This window comes from Psammomys obesus, unplaced genomic scaffold (assembly GCF_907164565.1).
Source record: "Psammomys obesus unplaced genomic scaffold, mPsaObe1.curated_primary_1811, whole genome shotgun sequence".
Lineage (NCBI taxonomy): Eukaryota > Metazoa > Chordata > Mammalia > Rodentia > Muridae > Psammomys > Psammomys obesus.
This window is the reverse complement of record NW_026596057.1, coordinates 23,184,519-23,207,293: the sequence shown is the minus strand read 5'-3', so window position 1 is coordinate 23,207,293 and position 22,775 is coordinate 23,184,519. Positions and strand designations below refer to the sequence as shown.

At 35.1% G+C, this 22,775-nt stretch overlaps 1 protein-coding gene and 1 non-coding gene across 4 annotated transcripts in view; one reads left to right on the top strand and one right to left on the bottom strand.

The window, feature by feature from the left end:
• The window catches only part of Brinp3 (BMP/retinoic acid inducible neural specific 3), a 478,387-nt gene that overhangs the window by 113,475 nt on the left and 342,137 nt on the right, over window positions 1–22,775 (top strand). The gene's annotated exons all lie outside the window — the stretch shown is intronic.
• Window positions 19,022–19,128, bottom strand: LOC129689500 (U6 spliceosomal RNA). Its single transcript, XR_008722108.1, has one exon. It is a non-coding gene; the product is annotated as a U6 spliceosomal RNA (small nuclear RNA).

Here is a 22,775-nt window from a genome sequence, read left to right as displayed (position 1 = left end):
AAAGTTTTGAGCATTGAAAAACAAAACAAAATCTGAGAACTCTTTAGAGGTATTGCAATGCATTCTGTCAGTTCCCCTGATTTTTATAGTTTATGTCAAAAAAAAGTGAAGTATAGAAAAGAAAAGTTATTGTACTGAATATTTTGGTGCTTCCAAGCCTTGCAGGATATTAATATTTAAACTAATTTTTTTCTTAATATTAAGAGAGAAATGTATACCATACCCAGATTCTCCAAAGAATGGTGTGTAATAGATATATATGCATTGTAAGTATACATATAATTATCTACATTGTGTCGTAAGTTTGTTTTCCTAATCTTTATCTAGAAAATTTATACAATATAAATATACTGATATGTAAATTACCATGAAAAATTAATTACCACAAGTTGTTTATATAAAAAGGCAAATGATACTAAAATAGAATCATTGAATATAATATTTCTAAGTATTAATCCATATAGACTGGACATACAAGATAAATAATGTGTGTTTCATGAGACTAGGCTAATGAGTTAAATAAAAAATGGACTTTTCACCAACCATTTACACAATTATTATTTGTTAATATATAGTGAATAACTTGCAGAATGTTATAAATTATTTTTATGATTTAAGGAAAAAATAGTTAGAATATATCCTAGTCATTGACATACATTATATTAGAAATTAAATTATTCAAGATAAAATAAAAGTAAACATTTATTTTTGAAAATTACCAGAAGATATGAATATATTTTTACAGTCCAATTGGTTTATATTCCTCCGCATCAGTGAGTGAAAATTATACGTAAGATTTGAAGGAATATAGCTCTGCTCCTGAAGGGGCTCTCTCAGTAAAAATGGCTTGTTTTCATTGACAGTCTGTGCTGAGAAATTATCATGTGTCACCAGGACCTCATTTTTGGTACAGAACTTTCCAGAGTTCTATTTAAGGTATAGTGATAGTTAAATGATTACTTATTTTTACTGTTCCTTGTATGCTGGAGATTATATATGTATATACACAATATATGACCAAAAGAAGCTAAATGAGAAGAAGAATCCTAGGATGATGCTTAATTTTCATTCAGAAGAAAAAACAAGATAGACACTGGAAGCAGTAAAAGAGAGGAAACAGGAATGGAGCCTACCACAGATGTACTCTGAAAGACTCCAACATGCAAGGTATCAAAGCAGATGCAGAGACTCACAGTCAAACTTTGGACGGAGTGTAGGAAGTCTTACAGAAGAAAGGATATAAAAGGACAGGAGGACTTCCTCTATCAGTGGACTTGGAAAGAGGAACAGAATAGGAGGATGGAGGGATGGTTGGACCTGGAGGAGATGAGGAAGGGGCCTACACTGGGATGAAAAGTGAATAATTTGTTAATAATGATGATGATTGTAACAATAAAATAATAAAAAAGCTATAGGCAAAAAAGGAACAGAATGAATATAACAGTATATAGGTCATTCAGAAGTCTTGGGCAGACTAAGAACAAAAGAGATCTTAAATATCTTCTGGAGGTATATCCTTCCTTGATCTCAAGCTATGTATAGAACAACAGTAATAAAATCATCATGGTACTGGCATAGAAACAGATTGGTGGATCAATGTAAGTAAACCAAAGATCCAGAATAAACCAACATACTTACTTATACTTCATTTTTGACACACACACACACAAAATTATACAATGGGAAAAAAAGACAGTATCTTTCTTCAACAAATGGTGCTAGACTAACTGGATGTTTACATGTAGAAAAATGCAAATAGACTCATATTTATCACCTTGCACAAAAGTAAAGCCCAGCTGGGTCAAAGACCTCAGCATAAAATGAGATACACTGATTAGATTTGTTAGAAGAAAAAAATGAGGAAGAGCCTTGAACTCATTGGCACAGGGGACAACTTCCTAAACAGAACACCAACAGCACATGCTCTAAGATCAACAATTGATAAATGAGACCTCATGAAACTGAGAAGCTTCTGTAAAGCAAAGGAGAGTGTCAACAGAACAAAATGACAGCCTGCACACTGGGAAAATATTTTCACAAACCATGTATCAGAGAGAGGGCTAATATCCAGAATATATAAAGAACTCAAGAATTTAAACACCAACAAACCAATCGGGTACAGAGCTAAAGAGAGAATTCTCAACAGAGGAATCTTGAATGGTAGAGAAACAATTAAAGAAATGATCAATGCCCTTAGTCATCTAGGAAGTACAAATCAATATGACCCTGAGATTACACCTCACACCCATCAGAATTGCTAATATCAAAACATCAAGGGATGGCACATGCTGGAGAGGTTGTGGAGAAAGGGGATCCTTCTCCATAGCTGGTGGGAATGTAAACTTGTACAACCACTTGTACAAGGAAGTCAATATTATGCCTTCTCAGGAAATTAGGAATAGTGCTACCTCAAGATCCAGCTATTCCACAGCCAGGGCATGTATCTGAAAGATGCTAAACCATTCAAGAAGGACATTTGCCCAACCATGTTCATAACAGTGTTATTACAGAATCTCAAAACAACCTACATGTCTCTCAACTGAAGAATGGATACAGAAATTGTACATTTACACTACTCACCAATTAAAACAAGGAAATCATGAAATTTGCAGATTAATGGATGGTATTAGAAAAAAATCATCCCGAGTGAAGTGTCCCAAAAGCAGAAAGACACATATGGTATATACTCACTCGTAAGTGGATATTAAACATATAATATTAGCATAAACATACTTAAATCTATAGTTATAAAGAAGCTAAACAACATGGAGGAACGTGGCTAAAACTTCACTCAGAAGGGCAAACAGGATAGACAAGGGAAATAGAAGAAGATAGGGATCAGGACAGGAGCCTTCCACAGGGAGCTTCTGAAACACTCTACCCATTGGATACAGTGCAGGAATATTATTATTATTATTATTATTATTATTATTATTAAGTTGCAATAACTATTTATTTGTTTAACTTTAAATATTTTTTTCCTTTTTAATTTATTTTTTGGTTATTATTATTTATTCACTTTGTATCCCAGCTGTAGCCCCTTCTCTTGTCCCCTTCTCCCTCCCTCCTTCCCTCCCTCCCTCCACTGATAGCAGAGGTCCTCCTCTCTTCCAGCTGTCCTTAGCCTATCAGGTATCATCAGGACTGGCTGCATTGTCTTCCTTTGTGGCCTGGTACAACTGCACTCCCCCACGGGGAATCTCAGGGAAGAAGTGAGAGACAGAAAGCCTTGGAGGGGACAGATCTCCCAACAGACCAACAGAGCCACACAATTTCAGCCAGGGGGTTCTGGAGAGACAGATACTCCAAATTTGTTCTCTTATTCCTGAGGGTCCTACCAAGACATTGGGAGTAGTTGATGTAGGTGCTACACCTCCAGTTTGTGTCATAATTGAGAGATGAAACTTAAGCTAGGGCATCCTGATATTTTAAGGATAATGACAACAAACTTGTTCAATTGTTTATCCCTTTGTGTATTGTGGGGTAGTGTACAAATGGCCGTTTTATTATTACAGACAGAAAATAATCAACTGTCTTTTCCCAAAAGAAACATTATTTCCAGGTGCTAGGACAGTACAAAATGTAAATTTTCATTAACAAAAAGCCTGTGTGAAACATTTACAGTGAGACAGCAATAGATTTTTTTAATATTGCTTTGGTATTTATTTCCTTCTTAAATTTTAAGATATTTACAGTTATGAATCTTTTTGTATACTTAGACTGAGATGAACTGAGTGTTTCATTCAAGGAAATATATTCAGTTCATTAGGACTAACTTTGATCCATAAACTTGGGGTATTTTTGCATTAAGTTCAATTCTTTTGCTGACAATATTTTCTTACATTTATTGCTCAAATATTAATATCCTTTGTATTAATACACTTTAAGTACTTTCTTCTTCTGATTGCCTTGTAAATATTTTTAATTGTGCACTATTAGTTTACAGAAATATAGCTATATGTTGACTAAATTTTGAGTCCTGTATTTTGTTGAATTTATTCATGCCAACAGTGTGTGTATATGTGTGTGGGTATTCTTTAGGAATGTGCCTACATAAAGACCTTTAAATTTGCAAACAAGAGTTTTACCTCTCTTCTGAATCATACATCGTTTATTTATTTATAAAGCCTAAATACTCTTACTAAAACTTCCATTATTGTGTAGCATACAAGTGATGCAAGAAGACATTCTTTCCTTATTGCTATTCACAGGGGGAAACTCAGTCTTTCCTACTTAATATTGTATATTATAAGAGCTTGAGTTCTTCAAGGGCATTTGCTATTGCATGAATAGTGGCGTGAAAGAAGTAGACACTGACATTCCTATTTGAAAACAATCACAGTAACTGCTGTTATTTTTTTTAGGAACACAAAAATGAGTAGAAGGAAGACAGACATTTTTCATGTCATTTGACAGCTCTTCCAGCAGGAACAGACAAGATGCTGTTTGGCATGGACTATAAAGACCAAAGTCCTTTACCCACATGTAGATACGTAAATTAATTATATTACTCAAAGTTAATAATTTAGTTTCTCAATGCTCTGGTCTCTTTGCCAGTTTGTTGCAGTCACATGTGGCTAGTGGCAACTAATTAGAGTAGGAATGTGGAGTTATTCCATAATTGAAGATAATTCTACTGACCACAGGCTCCAGGATCTACATATGTGCATCTGTGATTCTTATTCTGTCATGGTCTAGTAAGTGAGGCAGTGTCTTTCTGAATGCAATGCTTACTTATAAATATAGATGCTTTCTCTTCAGTCTCTTGAGTATCAAGGACTCAGGTTTGCTATGACTTCATGAATATTCAAATTTAGTAACTCTTCATGTTTGATAGTTATTTGTTCTAAAACCATTGTACCTTTTTTTTTTTTTTGTTTTGTGGGTTATGGATTTTCTTTTTCCTTTTTTTCACAGATGTCTAATAAATCTATGGATTATTTAAAACTTTATCTATTCCTATAGTTGGTTTTGAGGATTACTTGTTTTTAGAATGTACCCATTTATTTAACTTCAGGTTTATTTATTCAAAGTTATATAAGCAACAACATTTCTAAAAATGTTTTCTGTCTCTATGGTTATTCGTTTGGCTTGCAATTTTCTCTTATTGTTGCTTGATTATATTACCTAATCACTTATCCATTTAATTTATAGTCTAATAATCAGCTTAAAAAACATTTGTTTATGTGTCTATAAAGGCATATATTAATTAAATTAACTCTCTGACAATGTAAAAAGGAGGGAAACAACATGCAACTTTTCTTGCAGTAGCTCATTTATCCATAATCCCTCTGAAACATATTCAATAAGAAAATCAATTAAATGTGGAATATGTTATCATGGCAAGGAGCACAGTATCAGATGTGAGTTAGGCCAGAGTCTTCAGCAAAACTGTTGTAGGAAGAGCTAAACACACTCAGTTAAATTACTAATAAAAATGTAAGAGTGTATTTACACATGTGCCCTTTAGTGATGATTAATTACAAGTTGGAACACTGTCACAAGACATGACTTTTTATGAAATGAATTATTACAGTGGAATTTAGATACAAAAGTTTTGCAATATTCTTGGTCAGTAGCTATTACTCATATGGATGCTTCCTGGTTAATGTGGTTGCATTAAGCTAGTTTATGAACTGAATGTATACTTCTAAACACAAAGAGCAAACATTTTTCATGTCTCCATTAGTTAATTTAATGAGTTTACAGTATTTTTGAAAACCAGTGATCTTTTGTCACCCTCTGTAATCACTGGATACTCATAGATCATACATTTAGTATTAATTTGAAAGCCTTTGTATTTAAAAATAGTAACATATTAACTTATTTAATAAAACTTTATTTATTTATTTATTTTACCTAACTTCTGTATTTTAACTGTACCACTGTTTTTAACATCCATATATATAAAGAAGATGATTAGTACAAATATACATAAAGACAAAAATTTCCTGTGTTTTACTCTTACTCTGAAACAGATTCTCCAGACAAAGCACTTTTGGTGTTGCTTGATACACTGGCTGTGGTTCTTCAGGTTTCAGTTCAGTTTTATATGTTGTTTTTTTGGAATTAAAAATTTTGTTTCTACATATCCTTCCCTCATCCTTTATATCTTCACCAACATTTCTTCAAAGATATTTTCAAACATCTCACAAATTTTGGAGTCAGAGAGATAAATGATTTATAGGAATGGAGACATACATGCTGCAAGCACGCAGCCCTGCTTCACCTGACATTCAGAGTAATGAGTCATCAGGTGCATGTCATTGACTTAGAGTTTACTTATGTAAGGGAAACATGGCTGAGATATGATATGGGCATATAATAGCATGACACCACTCTCTTTGAGCACTTTGTCCTAGATCAGATATTAATTACACACTGTGCATGACTGTATTACAAATATATTTTCTTTCCTTATTTTCTTCTTTCCTCCTTTGCCTTGTCTTTCCTTCTTTGTTCTGCCTTCCTTCCTGAGTACCACTCTTTTCTCCAACACTCTCTATCACTGTCTTGTGACATCCATTGTTTCACTGAAAGTGGCTTTAAATAGTGAATGCTTAGAAGGTTTAAAACAAATCCTTTTTCTGACAATTACTAAATATCACTCAGATGATCATCACATTTTGATGGAGATGAAAATTTCTCAGTTTCTATGAGAGTATGATGATGAATCATTCTCACATATCTGGGGTTGATGAGTTTCAGTATTAAGGATAAATTAATAGTTACAAAAATTGACAAATTGCAAAATCAAAATGGCTCTGTAGCCTACGAATTTTCATGTTTAATAAGGCAACTTCACATTTTATTGAAATAAATAAAATGTTCTGTCTAACAACTCTTGGTGTTACATAAGTTAAAATTTTGGCTGTCAACTCATTATGAGTCAACTAAATTCCTAACAGTCAATCATTATATTCAGTCTATACTTTATGGGCTATCCTAAATTAAGGAAACTAATGTTGCAGAAAAGGGCTCAGTGGTAGGCTCTCTTTTCACCTCCGCTTGGGGGGAGCAGCGTTGCCAGGCCACAGAGGAAGACAATACAGCCAGTCCTGATGAGACCTGAGAGGCTAGGGTCAGATAGAAGGGGAGGAGGACCTCCCCTATCAGTGGATTTGGGGAGAGGCAGGGAGGAGATGAGGAAGGGGCCACAGCTGGGATACAAAGTGAATAAATTGTAATAAATAATAATAACTAAATTTTAAAAAATTTTAAAAAGAAACGATCTCTGTCACTCACCCAGTCTTTTTCTCTTTTTTCTATAAATGTTACCTTTCAAGATTGTTACCCTAATATCAGTTTTCAAAATATTCTAACATACAAATTGTGAAAAATTTTGAAGAATTATTAAACTTGCTTTATGACTTCTTAAGATCACACAAGGTATATTTAAGTTAGTAAATTTCTTGGAATTTTATCATTTTATATAAAATAGAGTACAAAAATCAGCTTATTAAAAATTTACCTTAAAAAATAAATTAACCCTTATATCCATGAAAAATTATGATAGTTATAATTTGAGTCACTTTTTCCTAAATGAGATTGTTCTCGGATTATTATTATTATTATTGTTGTGAGCTTTTGCCATATGTTGTTGTGAGTTTTACTTGATCTTATTGTTATTTTCTGTGATATTGAGACCAAAATAGCTACTTTTTGTCATGAATATCTATATTAAAACAAAGCATTCAGACCCTAAAATAAACCATACATCCTAATATTCATTAAAATGATGTGTGAGTTGTTTCTGCATTATACCAGTTAAATGTATCCATGTTAGAGATTGCTGATATAAAAGAGTCACAATATCCACACAAAATAAAAACAAAACAAAAACTTAGCTCATTAGATTATTGATTTACAGTTGAGTGGGAGAAAAATACATTTCTCGGAAACTTCCTGAACACTGTTTACAAATTATCTTAAAATTGATCGTGCATGTTAATGTTAATTTTTTTCCCAAGAAAAGCAATTATGAATTACATTTCACATAAACCTTAAGCTTTGAGACAGAAATTGCTTTTACCACAGAATCTTATTAGAGACTTCGTAAGCATTGTATTCTAAGATTGTATTTGTTCTGCATTTTCCATAAACCTAAGTCTGGATTTTTTTCTATGTTGCATTAGTTATATATTTTATTCTCTTTTGTAAGTTATTTGGTACCTATTATTTTATTTTATGGATGTGGCAGCTTTGATCAAAGCCCAGTACTATTACTTTTTTTTTTTGCTAGAGTAATGAGACAACAAAATGAGACCATGGATGCAAATCAGAAAGGAAGAAATCAGAGTATCTCCAAAGCAGACAATATGATAGTATACATGACTGACCCCAAAAATTCTACCAGAGAATGCCTATAAGTTAACAAACACCATCAGTAAAATGGCTTGTTACAAAATTAACTCAAAATAGTCAGTAGCCCTCCTAAATATGAAAGACAAAGGCTGAGAAAGAAATAAGGGAAAAAATTACCTTTCACAATAGCCACAAAGAACATACAGTACCTTGGTCTAACTCTAACCAAACAGTGAAAGTCTTGTATGAATAAAACGTCAAATCTCCGAAGAAAGAAACTGAAGAAGGTAAGAGAATATGGAAAGATATCCCATGTTCATAGATTGGGAAGACTGACATAGAAAAAATAGCTATCACACTAAAGGAATCTAGAGATTCAATGCAATTTCCATCAAAATACGAACACAATTCTTTAAAAACTATGAAAGAACAATTCTCAACTTCATATACAAAAACAAATAACTCAGAATAGCTAAAACAAACCTGTACAGTAAAAGAGCTTCTGGAGGTATCTCCTTCCCTGTTCTCAAGCTGTTTATAGAGCAACAGTAATGAAAACTGCATGGTACTGGCCTAGAAACAAGATGGCAGATAAACGGAATCAAATAGAAGACCCAGAAATAAACCCACACACATATGGATACTTGATTTTTTTACAAAGAAGCCAAAATCATACAAAATCATACCCTATATTTGACAGAGGGCTGATATCCAGAATATATAGAGCTCAAGAAGTTAAACAGTAACAAAACAAGAAATCCAATTAAAAAATGGTTACAGACCTAAACAGAGAATTCTTAATAGAGGACTATCGAATGGCAAAGAAACACTTTAAAAATGTTCAATATCCATACTCATCAGGGAAATGCAAATCAAAACAACCCTGAGATTCCACCTTCATCAGAATGGCTAAGATCAAAAACTCAAGTAAAGACACATGCTGGAGGGGTTGGGAAGAAAAAAGGAACCCTCCCCAACTCCTGTTTTAAATGGAAAGACATCAATTTTGTTTATTACAATTGTTCTTAGTACTATGATGTTTTCAGCTGGAAAATTCTGTAGTTTTATGTTGTTGTTGATGATGATTTGTGTGTTGTAGGATGTTTAGTAACAATCGTTGCTACTGGCAGTAATTCTTAAGTATAGAGGAATAAATAATCAACTTTGGTGAGTTTTCTCTAACTATATCCTTAAGGGTGAAAGGGTAAGAAAGACAAATAGCTGAAAAATCTAATTCAGTATAACAAATTTCAAAGCCTGTTATGAGAGCAAGAAAGCATTCCTGGGCATAATGGATAGAAAGGATCCTATAGAATGCCACATCTCAAGGTGAGAGTGAGATGAAGATGTATGCAAATCCTGGATTAGCTACTCATGTGTTAAAGAAGTTAGATTGTTTTCTGCCAGCACTGAGAGCTTATTAAATGAGACAAATAAAGGAAGATTTTCATTACCAAAAGCATAACTAAGGCTCTGCTTCCTACAGGATATTAAAAAGAGAGTGTTGATTCCCAATAAATTGTATTAATATCCTGCTATTAAAGACCTGGAGGGGAGAGGAGTTCCACAAGAAGAACAACAGAATCAACCAAATAAACAAACAAACAAAACAAACAAACAAATGAAACAAAAAACAAAAACTGGGCACATGGATTTTTTCTGAGACTGATTCTCCAACCAAGGATCATGCATGCAGATAACCTAGACCCCTGCACAGATGTAGCCTATGGCAGCTCAGTGTCCAAGTGGGTACCCTAGTAAGGGGAAGAGGGACTGTCTCTGACATGACTGGCCTGCTCTTTGATCACCTCCCCCTGAGCGGGGAGCAGCCTTACCAGGCCACAGAGAAAGAGACAATGCAGCCAGTCCTGATGAGACATGATAGGCTAGGGTCAGATGGAAGCGGTGGAGGACTACCCCATCAGTGGGCTGGGAGAGGGGCATGGGAGGAGATGAGGGACAGAGAGTAGGGGTACAGCTGTAATACAAAGTGAATAAATTGTTAATTAATTAAATTAATTAATTGGAAAACAAAAGGTGTAGACATTTCCTAGTTGCCTGTAGATCTTTGTCTTCAGCCTTCTGTGTTTGCATGGCTGTTTGTGTTGTGCTTTTCAGTTAGGTTTAGACAGCCATATTCTTAAGATAGATGGAGAAGCTGCACTGACATTTGTAGTACAGTGATCTTTCTCTCTCTCTTTTGACCTCTCTCTCTTTCTATCGTGTGTGTATGTGTGTGTGTGTTTCATATACGCACACACAAATATCCAATTCCTCTGGCTTTTGCAATCATTTTTTCATGTCCTCTGTGTTCTTTCCTGAGCCTTGGGGTTGGAATTGTGCTCTAGATGTTGTATCTAACTATGTCACCATTACTTGTTCTCCGGGTTTTAAAGTTTATGGTTTCTGTAGTGGTTCAGTTGTAGCTACTTAAAATCTGACTTTAATTTTCATTGGGTCACTATGATTGCTATCCACAGCAATAATAGTCACAATTTAACCAAGCTCACCTGTCACTGAATATGAACTAACAATGCAGACAAAGACTTCATGGTTCTACTTCGACACTGATGAGGGCAGCACTGGTAATAATATTCAGGAAGAAAGTATTATTCCGACTATACTTTAATCGTTCTGAAGAATACTAAAAGATATTAACCTTTGGCTCTTTATTTTATGAATTTTTATAATTAATTATAGGAAATTTTGTTCTTACAATATTAACCTTTTTTCTGGCTTATTAAACCATGTACTTCATTATGGAAAGTGTGGCAGTATATAAAATATGAAATATGTTTTAAATAAAAATATTCTCTTTTATGTGTCTACAGATGTCATTTTAACTGGAATATTTAATAAATGAAAAGAATAATTTCTGCTGTTCTTAGACAGCAAAAATAATGCGTTCTTTCTAAACAACAGCCACCTGTGTCAGCCACATGCCTGGATGTCACAAAAAAATGTTTAACAGAATTCTTACTCTGTCAGATTTAAATATACACATTCTTGTGTTTACTTGTATGAAAGAGAAGACAATGTTTCATTATAATCAAACAAAATAAAAAAATAAATGATATCATTTTATCTTACAAACACATTGGAAAAATGAATTTCATTTTATAATGTGATAAGTGTGATTAGACAGGCATCAGCAAAGTTAGAAAATAAAGATTGGCAGGTTAGTGTGGGATAAAGAACATTCATTGTTATGTTTTCAGACAGTTCAAAAAGTCACATGTCATCATTTAAAAATAAATTTCTGTAACTATTTACTAAAGACCAGATCTTAAGTAGACTGCATGAAATCTAGCTACAATTTCTTAATTGAACATAGCCTCTTTTTAAATTCTGTTTTAAGACAGATCTTACATCAAAATCATGGCTGGCCTATAAAACTTACTATGTGGAACAGGCTAGCCCCTAACTCGTAGAGATGGTATTCTGCTTGGTATGTGTCCTACTTACCTTCAGTTATTAATATGACACTACCTAAAGTAGCTTGAAGAGGGAGGCTCAGATGCAATCAGATTGGCCAGATTGTCATGTTTGTCAAGTACTGTCTGATTTTTGATTGATATGGTAGAGACCATCTCACTATGGGCAGCTAAGTCAAAGCAGCCATGGCTGTGTAACAAAGCTATATACGAAAAGCAAGCAGTGAGCAGCCAGTGGGCAAGCATATTCCTCCATGGTTTCTGTTTCAAATCCCACTTGAGTTCCTTCTCTGATTTCTCTCAATGATGGCATGTGACCTACAAGCAGGAGCTGAAGAAAGTCCTTCCTATACAAATTTTATCTTGGTGGATATTTTGCCAAAGAAGCAGAATAAAGTGTGATTGAACATTTGAGGGTCTGGACAGATGACTCAATGATTAAGGACACTGCATTCTCTCTCAGAGGACCCAGGTTCAATTTCTAGCCTCAGAGAGTGTCTCACAGTCACCAGGAACTTCCATTTCAGGGAATTTATAACACTTATCTGACCGTAACAGACAAAAGGCAGATACGTGACAAATGAACACCCATGAAGGGCAAAGCGTTCATACAATAAAGATAAATGAGTATATAAAATGAATTAAAAATTGAAATGTGATAACTAATGGAAATCTAAAACTGACATAACCCTTACACACATGCACATATATGAATGCACATATGTGTGCGTGTGTGAGAACGGGCATACACAGACACACAAAGATACATGGTATAAAATCTTTAAGGCAAAAAAAAAAGTTTTCGTTTATTAAGAGGCTTCATTTTTCTACTTTCTCCTTTAGAGTAATTGGTCTAAATGTCAGGTCTTGTCCTTTAGTTGTTATCAGGATAAGTTCACTGGAGAGATGAGGGAAATAAAACACTGGTAGGTGTATCCCAGCCCCCTGCTTTCTCTATTGTCTGCAGACCTTTGTCTTACAAAACATGTGATTTTGTTCTACAGGTTTGGACACCAGAACAGAGCTGTAGTTCAATATCTGAACATATTCGTAGAGTAATGAATGTGGGTTAGGCACGTTTTCCCATGTCCTTGCCTGCTTTAACAACAGGAACCAATGGTGTAAATTCTTATGAGTTATGGCCACAATATGTCTGAGTATGGTTGTACTTCAGTCTTCCTTTATACCGTTCAATTGCAAACATCAAGAATTCCTAGTCAAATTTCATTGTTAACCCTGGCTTCTATCACGTTCTGGGATTATTTGTTTTGGGAAAAAAATAAAGTATTCAATTCTACCTGACTCTAACTGAAATCATTGCTGAAAGATGCTCCTCTGCTGTAGAATCTTTCCTGTTGCCTATCCTCTAGAATTTGGCTTTGTTCCCCATAAATAATTACAATACTAAAGAAAGTCAAGTTTCAGGTGAAGTTCACCAGGTGATAAGCTCTTCTTCTTAGTTTCCCTATATGTACATTTTGTATGTATATTTTTCTTTCATGTATGTGTTATAAAACAAGGAACTTTCGTGCATCATAGAAAAAAATTCACCTGATTATATATAAAGAAAAGGCTTCAATACCTATTGCAGAGTAGAAATGGAGAATTCTAAAACGTAAATCATATTCTCTAAATATCCGTAACAACGCAAACCACAGGTTCCTCCTGGGCAAGACCCTCCTGGCTATCTCTGATAGTTCTTATGGCAGTACAGCTAAAAGAGGCTATGGTAACCGAGCAAGGAATAGATCGGCATCCCAAAATTCTATTTAGAGCAGTGATTCTCTGTCTGTGGGTCAAGATCCCTTTGACAAAGATCTGTCTCCAAAAACATTTATGTTATGGTTCACAATAGTAGCAAAAATACAGTTATGTAGTAGAAATGAAAATAATTTTAAGGTTGGGGGTCACCCTAACACAAAGAAGTATTAATTAAAAATAAAAAAATAATTAAAAAAGATCACAGCTTTAGGAAGATTGATAGCCACTGATCCCGAGTGATGTGTGGTACCGGTAAATAATTTATAACAGGACATCATAGACATTTCAAGTTTGTAACCAAAGTTTTCTTTTTTTTTAAAGGTATTTATTTATTTATTTATTTATTTTTTAGTTACAATTTGTTAACTCTGTGTCCCAGCTGTATCCAGCTCCCTCATTCCCTCCCCAACCCCACATTCCCTCCCTGGTCTCTTCCCTGCCCCTTTCCAAGTCCACTGATAGGGGAGGACCTCCTCCCCTCTCATTTGACTCTGTTTTATCAGGTATCTTCAGGGCTGGCTGCAAAGTCCTCCTCTGTGGCCTAACAGGACTGCTCCTCCCCTGGGGGGGGTGGAGGTCAAAGAGCCTGCCCTTGAGATCCTGTTAAAAATAGTCCTTGTTCCCCTTACTTTGGAAAACTACATGGTTACTGAGCTACCATGGGCCACATCCGAGCAGGAGTTCTAGGTTTTATCCATAGATGGTCCTTGGTTGAGTGTCAGTCTCAGAAAAGACCCTGTGGTTCTATGTCCCTGATTCTTTGCTGCCTGGCTTCTTTCTGTGACACAACACTTATGTCTGAAATCTCTCCAAACTACTCTAAAAATAATTAGTAAAAACTGTATGAATTAAATTTAATTGTGAAAGTAAAACAAGAAAAGTTTATCTTAATGAATTTTTAAATGGAGGAATTTAAACCAACTCAAATCTTCTCTAGTATGACAATGATTTTCTGGGGTCAATTGTTATCTGCATATCATTCTTATATTTTTAGAACTGATTTAGGGATTGCCTCTTTGTTACCCATGAACTGTTTGGTTCATATTCTCTATTCTCAAACTTTCATAGCTATTTGACTTGGGAACATCATATGAACATCATGGGAACAGATGTGTCATAACTTGTTAGTTTTACTCAGAAAATAGTAGGAATAAATATCAGTAAAATGTAATATGTTGTACTTAATCTTCTTCCAAAGTAGGCATTGAGTGAATACTAAGCTCTGATTAAATCATAATTCACCTGATGTAACTATATTAAAGAAAGATATTGAGAATTCCATTCTTTTAGTCTTGGATAAAATGAACCATATCAATTTAAAATGTGAAGACAGAAGCTGCACATGGGCAGATACACCTGCCGAGTGACAGTTAAAAGCATAGCCCTGGAGGATACAAAATCCTTAGCCTATTTCTAGTAAATGTGTGACACATTCTTTGCAGATAAACAATTTTTGATACCATAGAAAAGCAGACTCCAGGGATTGGTGGGCATTCATAAAGATCATGCGTGGATAACTGTAAGTATAATAAGGACAGTGAACTCAAAATCATGGAATTCCTTATTCTTCCAATATCTTCCTGACTACAGTTGCTTTACTGACTTCTATAGTCATTTTATAATACATAACCTCGGTCTTTTTAGATTTTATTTTTAAGATCATAGTATAATTACATCATGAGTACATCCAAAAGCTCCCATGCAGCCCTTCTTGCTCTAATATTCAAGGCCTCTCTAGTATGTATAAATGTAAACATGAGTACACTTACATATCCATAAATATTATATACATATAATTTTATTTGTGTGTATGTTTTTAGAGCTGCTCACATTGTGTTGGATAACCATTTGCTGTACCGGCCACTGGGAAAGATGATTTCTGCCACTCTGTGCATTTTTTGTTGCCGGAAGTACTTTGTGTATGATTGAGGCTTGTGGACTTTCCACCTTAGAATGTCTGTTATTGTTGTCCCTATTCAGTTATTGTTTAGACAGTAATGCTGATGAGACTTTATGGGTGTAAGTTTTACTTTGCCAGGAGACATAATCTCACAACAAAATCTCTGATCATCGGGAATTTAAAGTCTTTCTGCTTCCTCTTCTGAAATGTTCCCTGATCCTTAGATACCAGATTTGTTTTGTAGATGTTTGCTAAGACTGGACTCCAGAGCTCGGCATTTTTATTAGTTGTGGTATATGTAATGGTTTCTGGCTTTTCAAAAGAAGATTATTTGTTGAAGGGAGAGTCTATACTTATCTGTGTTCAGAAAGAGAAATATTTAGAGTATTGGTACGGATTATACTTGTTTAGGAAAGTGGTAGTTGCAGGTTCTCCTCCAAGATACATGACTTCACTGGCCCTTGGTAGTCGGCTAGTTTTCCACTATTATGCATAATTTTCTGTAGAGCAGTATTAAGTCTAATTAGAAAGACACTATTTACTGATAAAAAGTATATCAGCACTGCACATTTAGGGTTTTCTAACTGTGATGTTTATTGTTGTTTAAAGGAGTCATAGTTGTGTAGGACCATTGATTTTGTACCTCCTTAGGAAGCTTGCATGCATACTTCTGGTCCTATGAAGGCTAGTTTTCAGGCAGGAGGCATTCAGGTCATTTATAGCTCAGGGACATTTGTGCCCAGTGTCTGAAAATGCCTGATGTCTTCAGTTTGATGTTTTTTTCCTTCTGTGGCTCAATCACTCAAAAGAGTATTTCCCATGCCTGATGTTTTGGAATTTTGATAGATGGTTTCGGCTCATGGAGGGAGAATCCTCAGGCTAGATGAGAAAATTTCATCTAAGCTATATGTATAATTATACATAGACTTGCAACTATTACAGCTTTTGTTTTCAGGTAAACAATTACTAGTATGATTCCTTATTTTGCTGTAAGACATCCTTACTGTTATTCTACCCTCCTACTACATTTTCCTGTATTTATATAGCTCTACTCTCTCTAATGACAATGGTACCTTCTTTCCCCATTTTCCATATCTGAAAGCTGATACCTTGCTATCTTGCTTTTATTGCTCCCAAACAATTTAACCACAACAATGGTCCATTTTTTATTATTTATTTATCCATTTATTTATTTATTTATTTATTTATTTATTTATTTATTCATTCATTTATTTATTTATTTGTGTATTTATTTATTTATTTTTTTTTTTTACTTTTCTTGTTTTCTACACTTACTGTGGTATATGTATACACACTTCTGAAGATTTGGACACTTCTGAAGTGTACAATCAGAGAGGGCATTTTTCATCTTGATCTGGACTATATCAATCAAAACAATTCTTTTAAATCCCATCATTTACCTGTAACATTCATTATTCAATCTTACCGTACAACTGAATAATATTTCATGGTGTATATATTACCATAGTTTTGTTATATATGAGTTAAATAACATATAGGATGTTTCCATTTCCTAGCTACTGTGAATAGAGTGATAATGAACATGGCTGAACAAGTATCTGTGAAGCAGAATGTCGAGACCTTTGGTCATACGCCAGTGAGTGGTATAGCTGGTATAATGGACCTATTTCTGGCTCTTTTGAGATTTCTCTACATTGTTTTCCATAGTTAAAATACATGTTTTCACCATAGCTTACTCACAATGAGGAATGTACAATTTCATGAGTTTCTGTAAATTTCAATTTTGTCTTGCTGAAAATTTTTGTGTGGATCACAACTAAATGGTTGTTGAATGGCTTTTGTATGTTACAATAGTATTATAAAAAGTAAATGATTGACATTTGATTTTTTCCCTTTCAAAAACCATTAGCCCAACTAGAACCTAGGCTTAAACAACATTCATTCATGAATTTATGAGCCGACATTGCAACAGGCAATTTTGTGAACAAATTTGAAGGATAACCCGAAAAGAGTCAAATTTGCTACAAAATAACTGTCTTCAGCACTATTACTGACCTTAGAACACAGAGTCATCTTTGCTATCTAATTCAGCCCTGGAAATACTGAAGTAAAAATTTCATAGGAAGACAGAATAACACAAACAGCAAAATTGTCCAGTAACTACCATGAGATGTTCCCAAAACAAAAGTCCCTTAATTATATTTCTCTTATTATTATGTTTTCTTCTCTTCCTCTTTCTCTTCTTCCTCTTCTTCATTTTTCTTCTTCTTCCTCTTTTTTCTAATAAATGACTAAAAGGCACTAAAGCTTTTTCTGTGAACATATATCTTTTGGTTAAAGAACGTTGACTGAAGTACATAGAGGGGCAGTTTATTATTGGGTATGAAAAAATAAATATTTTCATGGAAATTTCATCTAGGTCATTAAACATCAGTTTAATAAGTTGAGTATTAGATACAGCAATTATGATGGTTATTTTGGTTCTTATTTTTTACCGCTTGTATTATAATACTAATAATTACTGTTAAAGTCACAGTCAAGCAAGCACTACACACAAGACACACAAATGCACTAGACACACAAATTAACACTTCACTGGCATCCTACATCAAAGTAGTTTATGGTCCCAGAGTGACCATAAACTTGTGACAATATCTTGTTATGTTTTAGCTGAGTGAGTTGAAGATTGACTGAAAAGCTGAGCTGACTTCACCAAGGGACCTGCCACACTAAATAGCAGAATAAACAATTAAGTTTAACCCAGTAAAGTAAAACTTACTTTGTATTTGCTTTACTATCACAGAATTACTATTTTGTTATCTCTAACTTTAATATATATCTAAAATGATTTCTCAGAGACCAAGTTATATTTTTATTATTATTAGTTACATTTTATTAACTCTGTATCCCAGCTATATCACACTCCCTTATTCCCTCCCAGTCCCACCCTCCCTCCCTCAGCTTCTCCCTGCCCCTTTCCAAGTCCACAGATTGGGGAGGACCTCCTCCCCTTTCATCTGGCCCTGTTTCATCAGGTATCTTCAGGATTGGCTGCAAAGTCCTCCTTTGTGGGCTAGCAGGACTGCTCCTCCCTTGGGGAGTGGGGAGGTCAAAGAGCCTGCCATTGAGTTCCTGAAACCAAGTTATTTTTATGTATATCTGCCAGACACCTAAATATTTACTTCTGTAAACCCGCACCTTGATATTTTCATTTTTAAAATTTATTTATTGTTCTATTAATTACAATTTGTTCATTTTGTATCCAAGCTGTAGCCTCTTCCTTAGTCCCCTCCCAATTCTAACCTCTCTACCTCCTCTCCTCCCATGGCCCTCTCCAAATCCACTGATAGGGGAGGTCCTCCTCCCCTTCCATCTGACCCCAGCTTATCAGGTCTCATCAGGACTGCCTATATTGTCTTCTTCTGTGACCTGGTAAAGCTGCTCTCCTCTTAGGGGAGGTGATCAAAGAGCAGGCCACTGAGTTCGTGTCAGAGACAGTCCCTGTTTCCATTACCTACTTGGAGACAGAGCTGCCACGTACTACATCTGTGCAGGGGTTCTAGGTTATCTCCACAAATGGTCCTTGGTTGGAGTATAAGTCTCAGAAAGGACCGCTGTGCCCAGATTTTTTTTCTCTCCTTAATAATATGAACGCTTCATGAATTTGCGTGTCATCCTTGGGCAGGGGCCATGCTCATCTTCTCTGTATGGTTCCAATTTTAGTATCTGTGCTGCAGAAGCGAGCACACCTTGATGTTTTCTAATCACAATTATCTGCTCATATTAATATTTTTAATTTTTACCAAAAAAGAAAATTGAGTCCATGTGTAATGTGTTTACATTGCATACATGAGTGATGCATTGACCTTATTTCTGCACTTTCCTCCCCCGCCTCAAACTTCTTCCCTTCCTCTACCAATTTACAAAATCATGACCTATTATTTAATTATTGTCATAATCTTGTTATACATGTGTGTATACATACATACAAATAATACAAATAATAAGTGAATATATAGATGTTCTTGAGTGCAAATTTAACACTGATGGTTCTTCCTCAATTTTCATATCTTTATTTCAATATACCAGTAATTAATATACCACCACTTTGTATCATTCTTGACTGAGAAAATTTTCCCAATAAATAGCTAAAAATCCACAGTAGAGTTATGTCTGAATGCATACACCAGTCCTTTAAATTTCACTAAATAAAATTCATAAGCCTTACAACTTTAGTTCAAAGCCTTTTATCATGTAGACATTTCTGCATTAATTCTAGGCTACAGGCAAACAGAAATATTTGTCATTTGGGAAAAGCCTTAGAAGTTGTTTTTTTTATATATATATATTTGCATTTATCCATTTCCATTCTTAAAATAATCATAAGATTCTGAGAAGGGCTAGGGAGTTATTTTTTTTCTTACATGAATAATCAGTCTTATTCCTTAAACCTCAGCCCAGAATGTTGCAAAAAGGTGAGATTTCACTTGTAAATACAGAGATATGGACAATCCTTAATTTATTAATCTAATAGTTTATTTATATTTAAAATATTTTTCTCTTATACAATAAACCTTGAAGGCAGTTTCTAATCCCTCTATTCCTCCAAGTTTCTCACCTCCACTCCCCTTGATCCACTCCTGCTTACCTTCAGAAAAGCACCTTACCTTCATAAACATAGTTGAGCAAATGTCTTTGTTGTGTGGTTGAGCATCTTTTGGATATATGCCCAGGAGTGGTATGGCTGGATCTTGAGGCAGCACTGTTCCTAATTGTCTGAGAAAGCATCAGATTGATTTCCAAAGTGGTTGTCTAAGACATTCCCACCAGCAGTGAAGGAGTGTTCCCCTTTCTCCTCGCCCTATCCAGAATGTGTTGTGACTTGAGTTTTTGATCTTAGCCATTTTGATAGGTATAAGATGGAATCTCAAGAGTTGTTTTTATTTCCATTTCCTTGATAAATAAGTGCTGAGCATTCCTGTAAATGTTTCTCTGCCATTCAGTATCCCTCTGTTGAGAATTCTCTAGCTCTATACTCCATTTTTTAAATTGAAAAACTTGGTTTGTTGGTGTTTAAATTCTTGAGTTCTTTGTATAGTCTATGTATTAGTCCTCTGTTAGACATAGGGTTGGATGAAGCTCTTTACCCAATCTGTATGCTATCCTTTTGTTCAGTTGATAGTGTCCTTTGCTTTACAAAAGATTTTCAGTTTCATGACGTCCCATTTATTGATTGATGATCTGAGAGCCTTTGCTGTTGGTGGCCTGTTGAAGAAGTTGTCTCCCATGTCAATGAGTTCAAGGCCTTTCCCCACTTTTTCTTCTAAAAGATTTTAGTATGCCTGGTTTTATGTTGAGGTCTTTGATTCACTTAGATTTTACTTTTGTGTGGGGTGATAAATATGGATCTATTTGTATATTTCTACAAGTAGAAATCCAGTTAGAACAGCACCATTTGTTGAAGATGTTATCTTTTTTACACCGTAAGGTCTTGGCTTCTTTGTCAAAAATCAAGGATCCCTAGGTTTGTTTATTTCTGGATTCTATTCCATTCTATTGGTCCACCAGTCTGTTTCTTTCTTAGCATAATGCTGTTTTTTACTTTTGTTGTTCTATAGTGCAGCTTGAGATCAGGTCTGACGATACCTCCAAAAGACCTTTTATTGTACAGAACTGTTTTAGCTATTCTGTTTTTTTTTTTTGTTGTTGTTGTTGTTCTTCTTCTTCCATATGAAAGTATGAATTGTTCTTTCACTGTCTGTAAAGAATTGTGTTGGTCTTCTGATGGAAATTGCATTAAATAGGATGATCATTTTCAATATGTTTTTCCGTTAATCCATTAGCATATGAGATCTTTCCATCTTCTGATATCTTCTTCAGTTTCTTTCTTCAGAGACTTGCATAGTAGCTTTATTCCTAATAGCCAGTATCTGGAAACAACCTAGATGCCTTTCAAGAGAGGGTACAAAAATTGTGGTAAGTTTACACAATGTACTACTCCTCAGCAATTAAAAACAAGAAAGTCATGAAATTTACAGGCAAATGGATGGAACTAGAAAAGATCATCCTGAGTGAGGTAACCCAGAAGCAGAAAGACACATATGGCATATACTCACTTATAAGTGGATACCAGCCATATAATATAGGATAAACATACTAAAATCTATAGTTCTAAAGAAGCTAAACAGAAAGGAGGAACCTAGAGAAGATACTTAATCCTCATTCAAAAGGACAAATAGGATGGATATTGGAAGTAAGAAGAGACAGGGAGTAAGACAGCATCCTTCCACAGGAGGTTTCTGAAAGATTTTACCGAGCAGGGTATTGAAGCATAGGCTGAGACTCATAGCCAAGCTTTGGGCAGAGTGCAGGTAATCTGATGGAAGAAGAGGGAGATAAAAACAAAAACAAAACAAAAAAAATCAAAGAACAAAAAACAAAGAACAAAAAAACAAAACACAAAACAAAACAAACACAGACACACACACACAAAACAAAAACAAAAACAAAAACAGGGAGTGTGCAGGAGTTCCACAGGGAGAACACACTCAAAAAATTCAGTCCCAGAGGGCCCTGCAGAGACTGATGAATCAACCAAGGACCCTGTGTGGAGAGGACTTAGACCTTCTCAGATGTAGCCTATGGGCAGCTTAGTCTCCTAGTGGGTACCCTAGTAAGGGAGCAGGGACTGTCTCTGGCATGAACTTGGTGGCCTGCTCTTTGATCAGTCGCTCCTGGTGGAGTGGCCTACTAGGCCACAGAGAACGAGGATTTAGACAGTCCTGGTGAGTCCTGATAGTTTAGGGTCAGATAGTAAGGGTGGAGGACCTCCCTACTAGACTAGGTGAGGAGCATAGAGATGGAAGAGGGAAGGAAGGTGGTACTGGAAGGAAATGAAGGAGGAGGCTACATCAGAGATACAAAGTGAATACATTGTAAAATAAAAAATAATAATAATAATAACAATAATAGTAAAGAGCATGCCTCCCAGGGATATCAGCTCAACTCAGCATAACACATTACAATAATACTAGGCACACATCCTCATATCAAGCCTGGACAAAGCCACCTAATAGGAGAAAAAGTTTCACAAGAGCAAACAGAGAGGTCAGGGACACCCACACTTCCAGTGTTAGGAATCCCACAAGAACACCAAGCTATACAACCATAACATACATGCATAAGACTTAGTTCAGACCCATTCAGGTTCCCTGATTGTTGCTTGAGTCTCTACGAGCCCCTATGAGCCTGCTTAATTAATTCTGTGGGCCTTATTCTTCTGGTGTCTTTGACCTATAATCATTCCTCCCCCTCTTCTGCAGTGTTCCCAAACTGGCATGTATTTGGCAGTTGGTCTTTGCATATGCTGGATGGACTTCTTTGTTGATGATTGG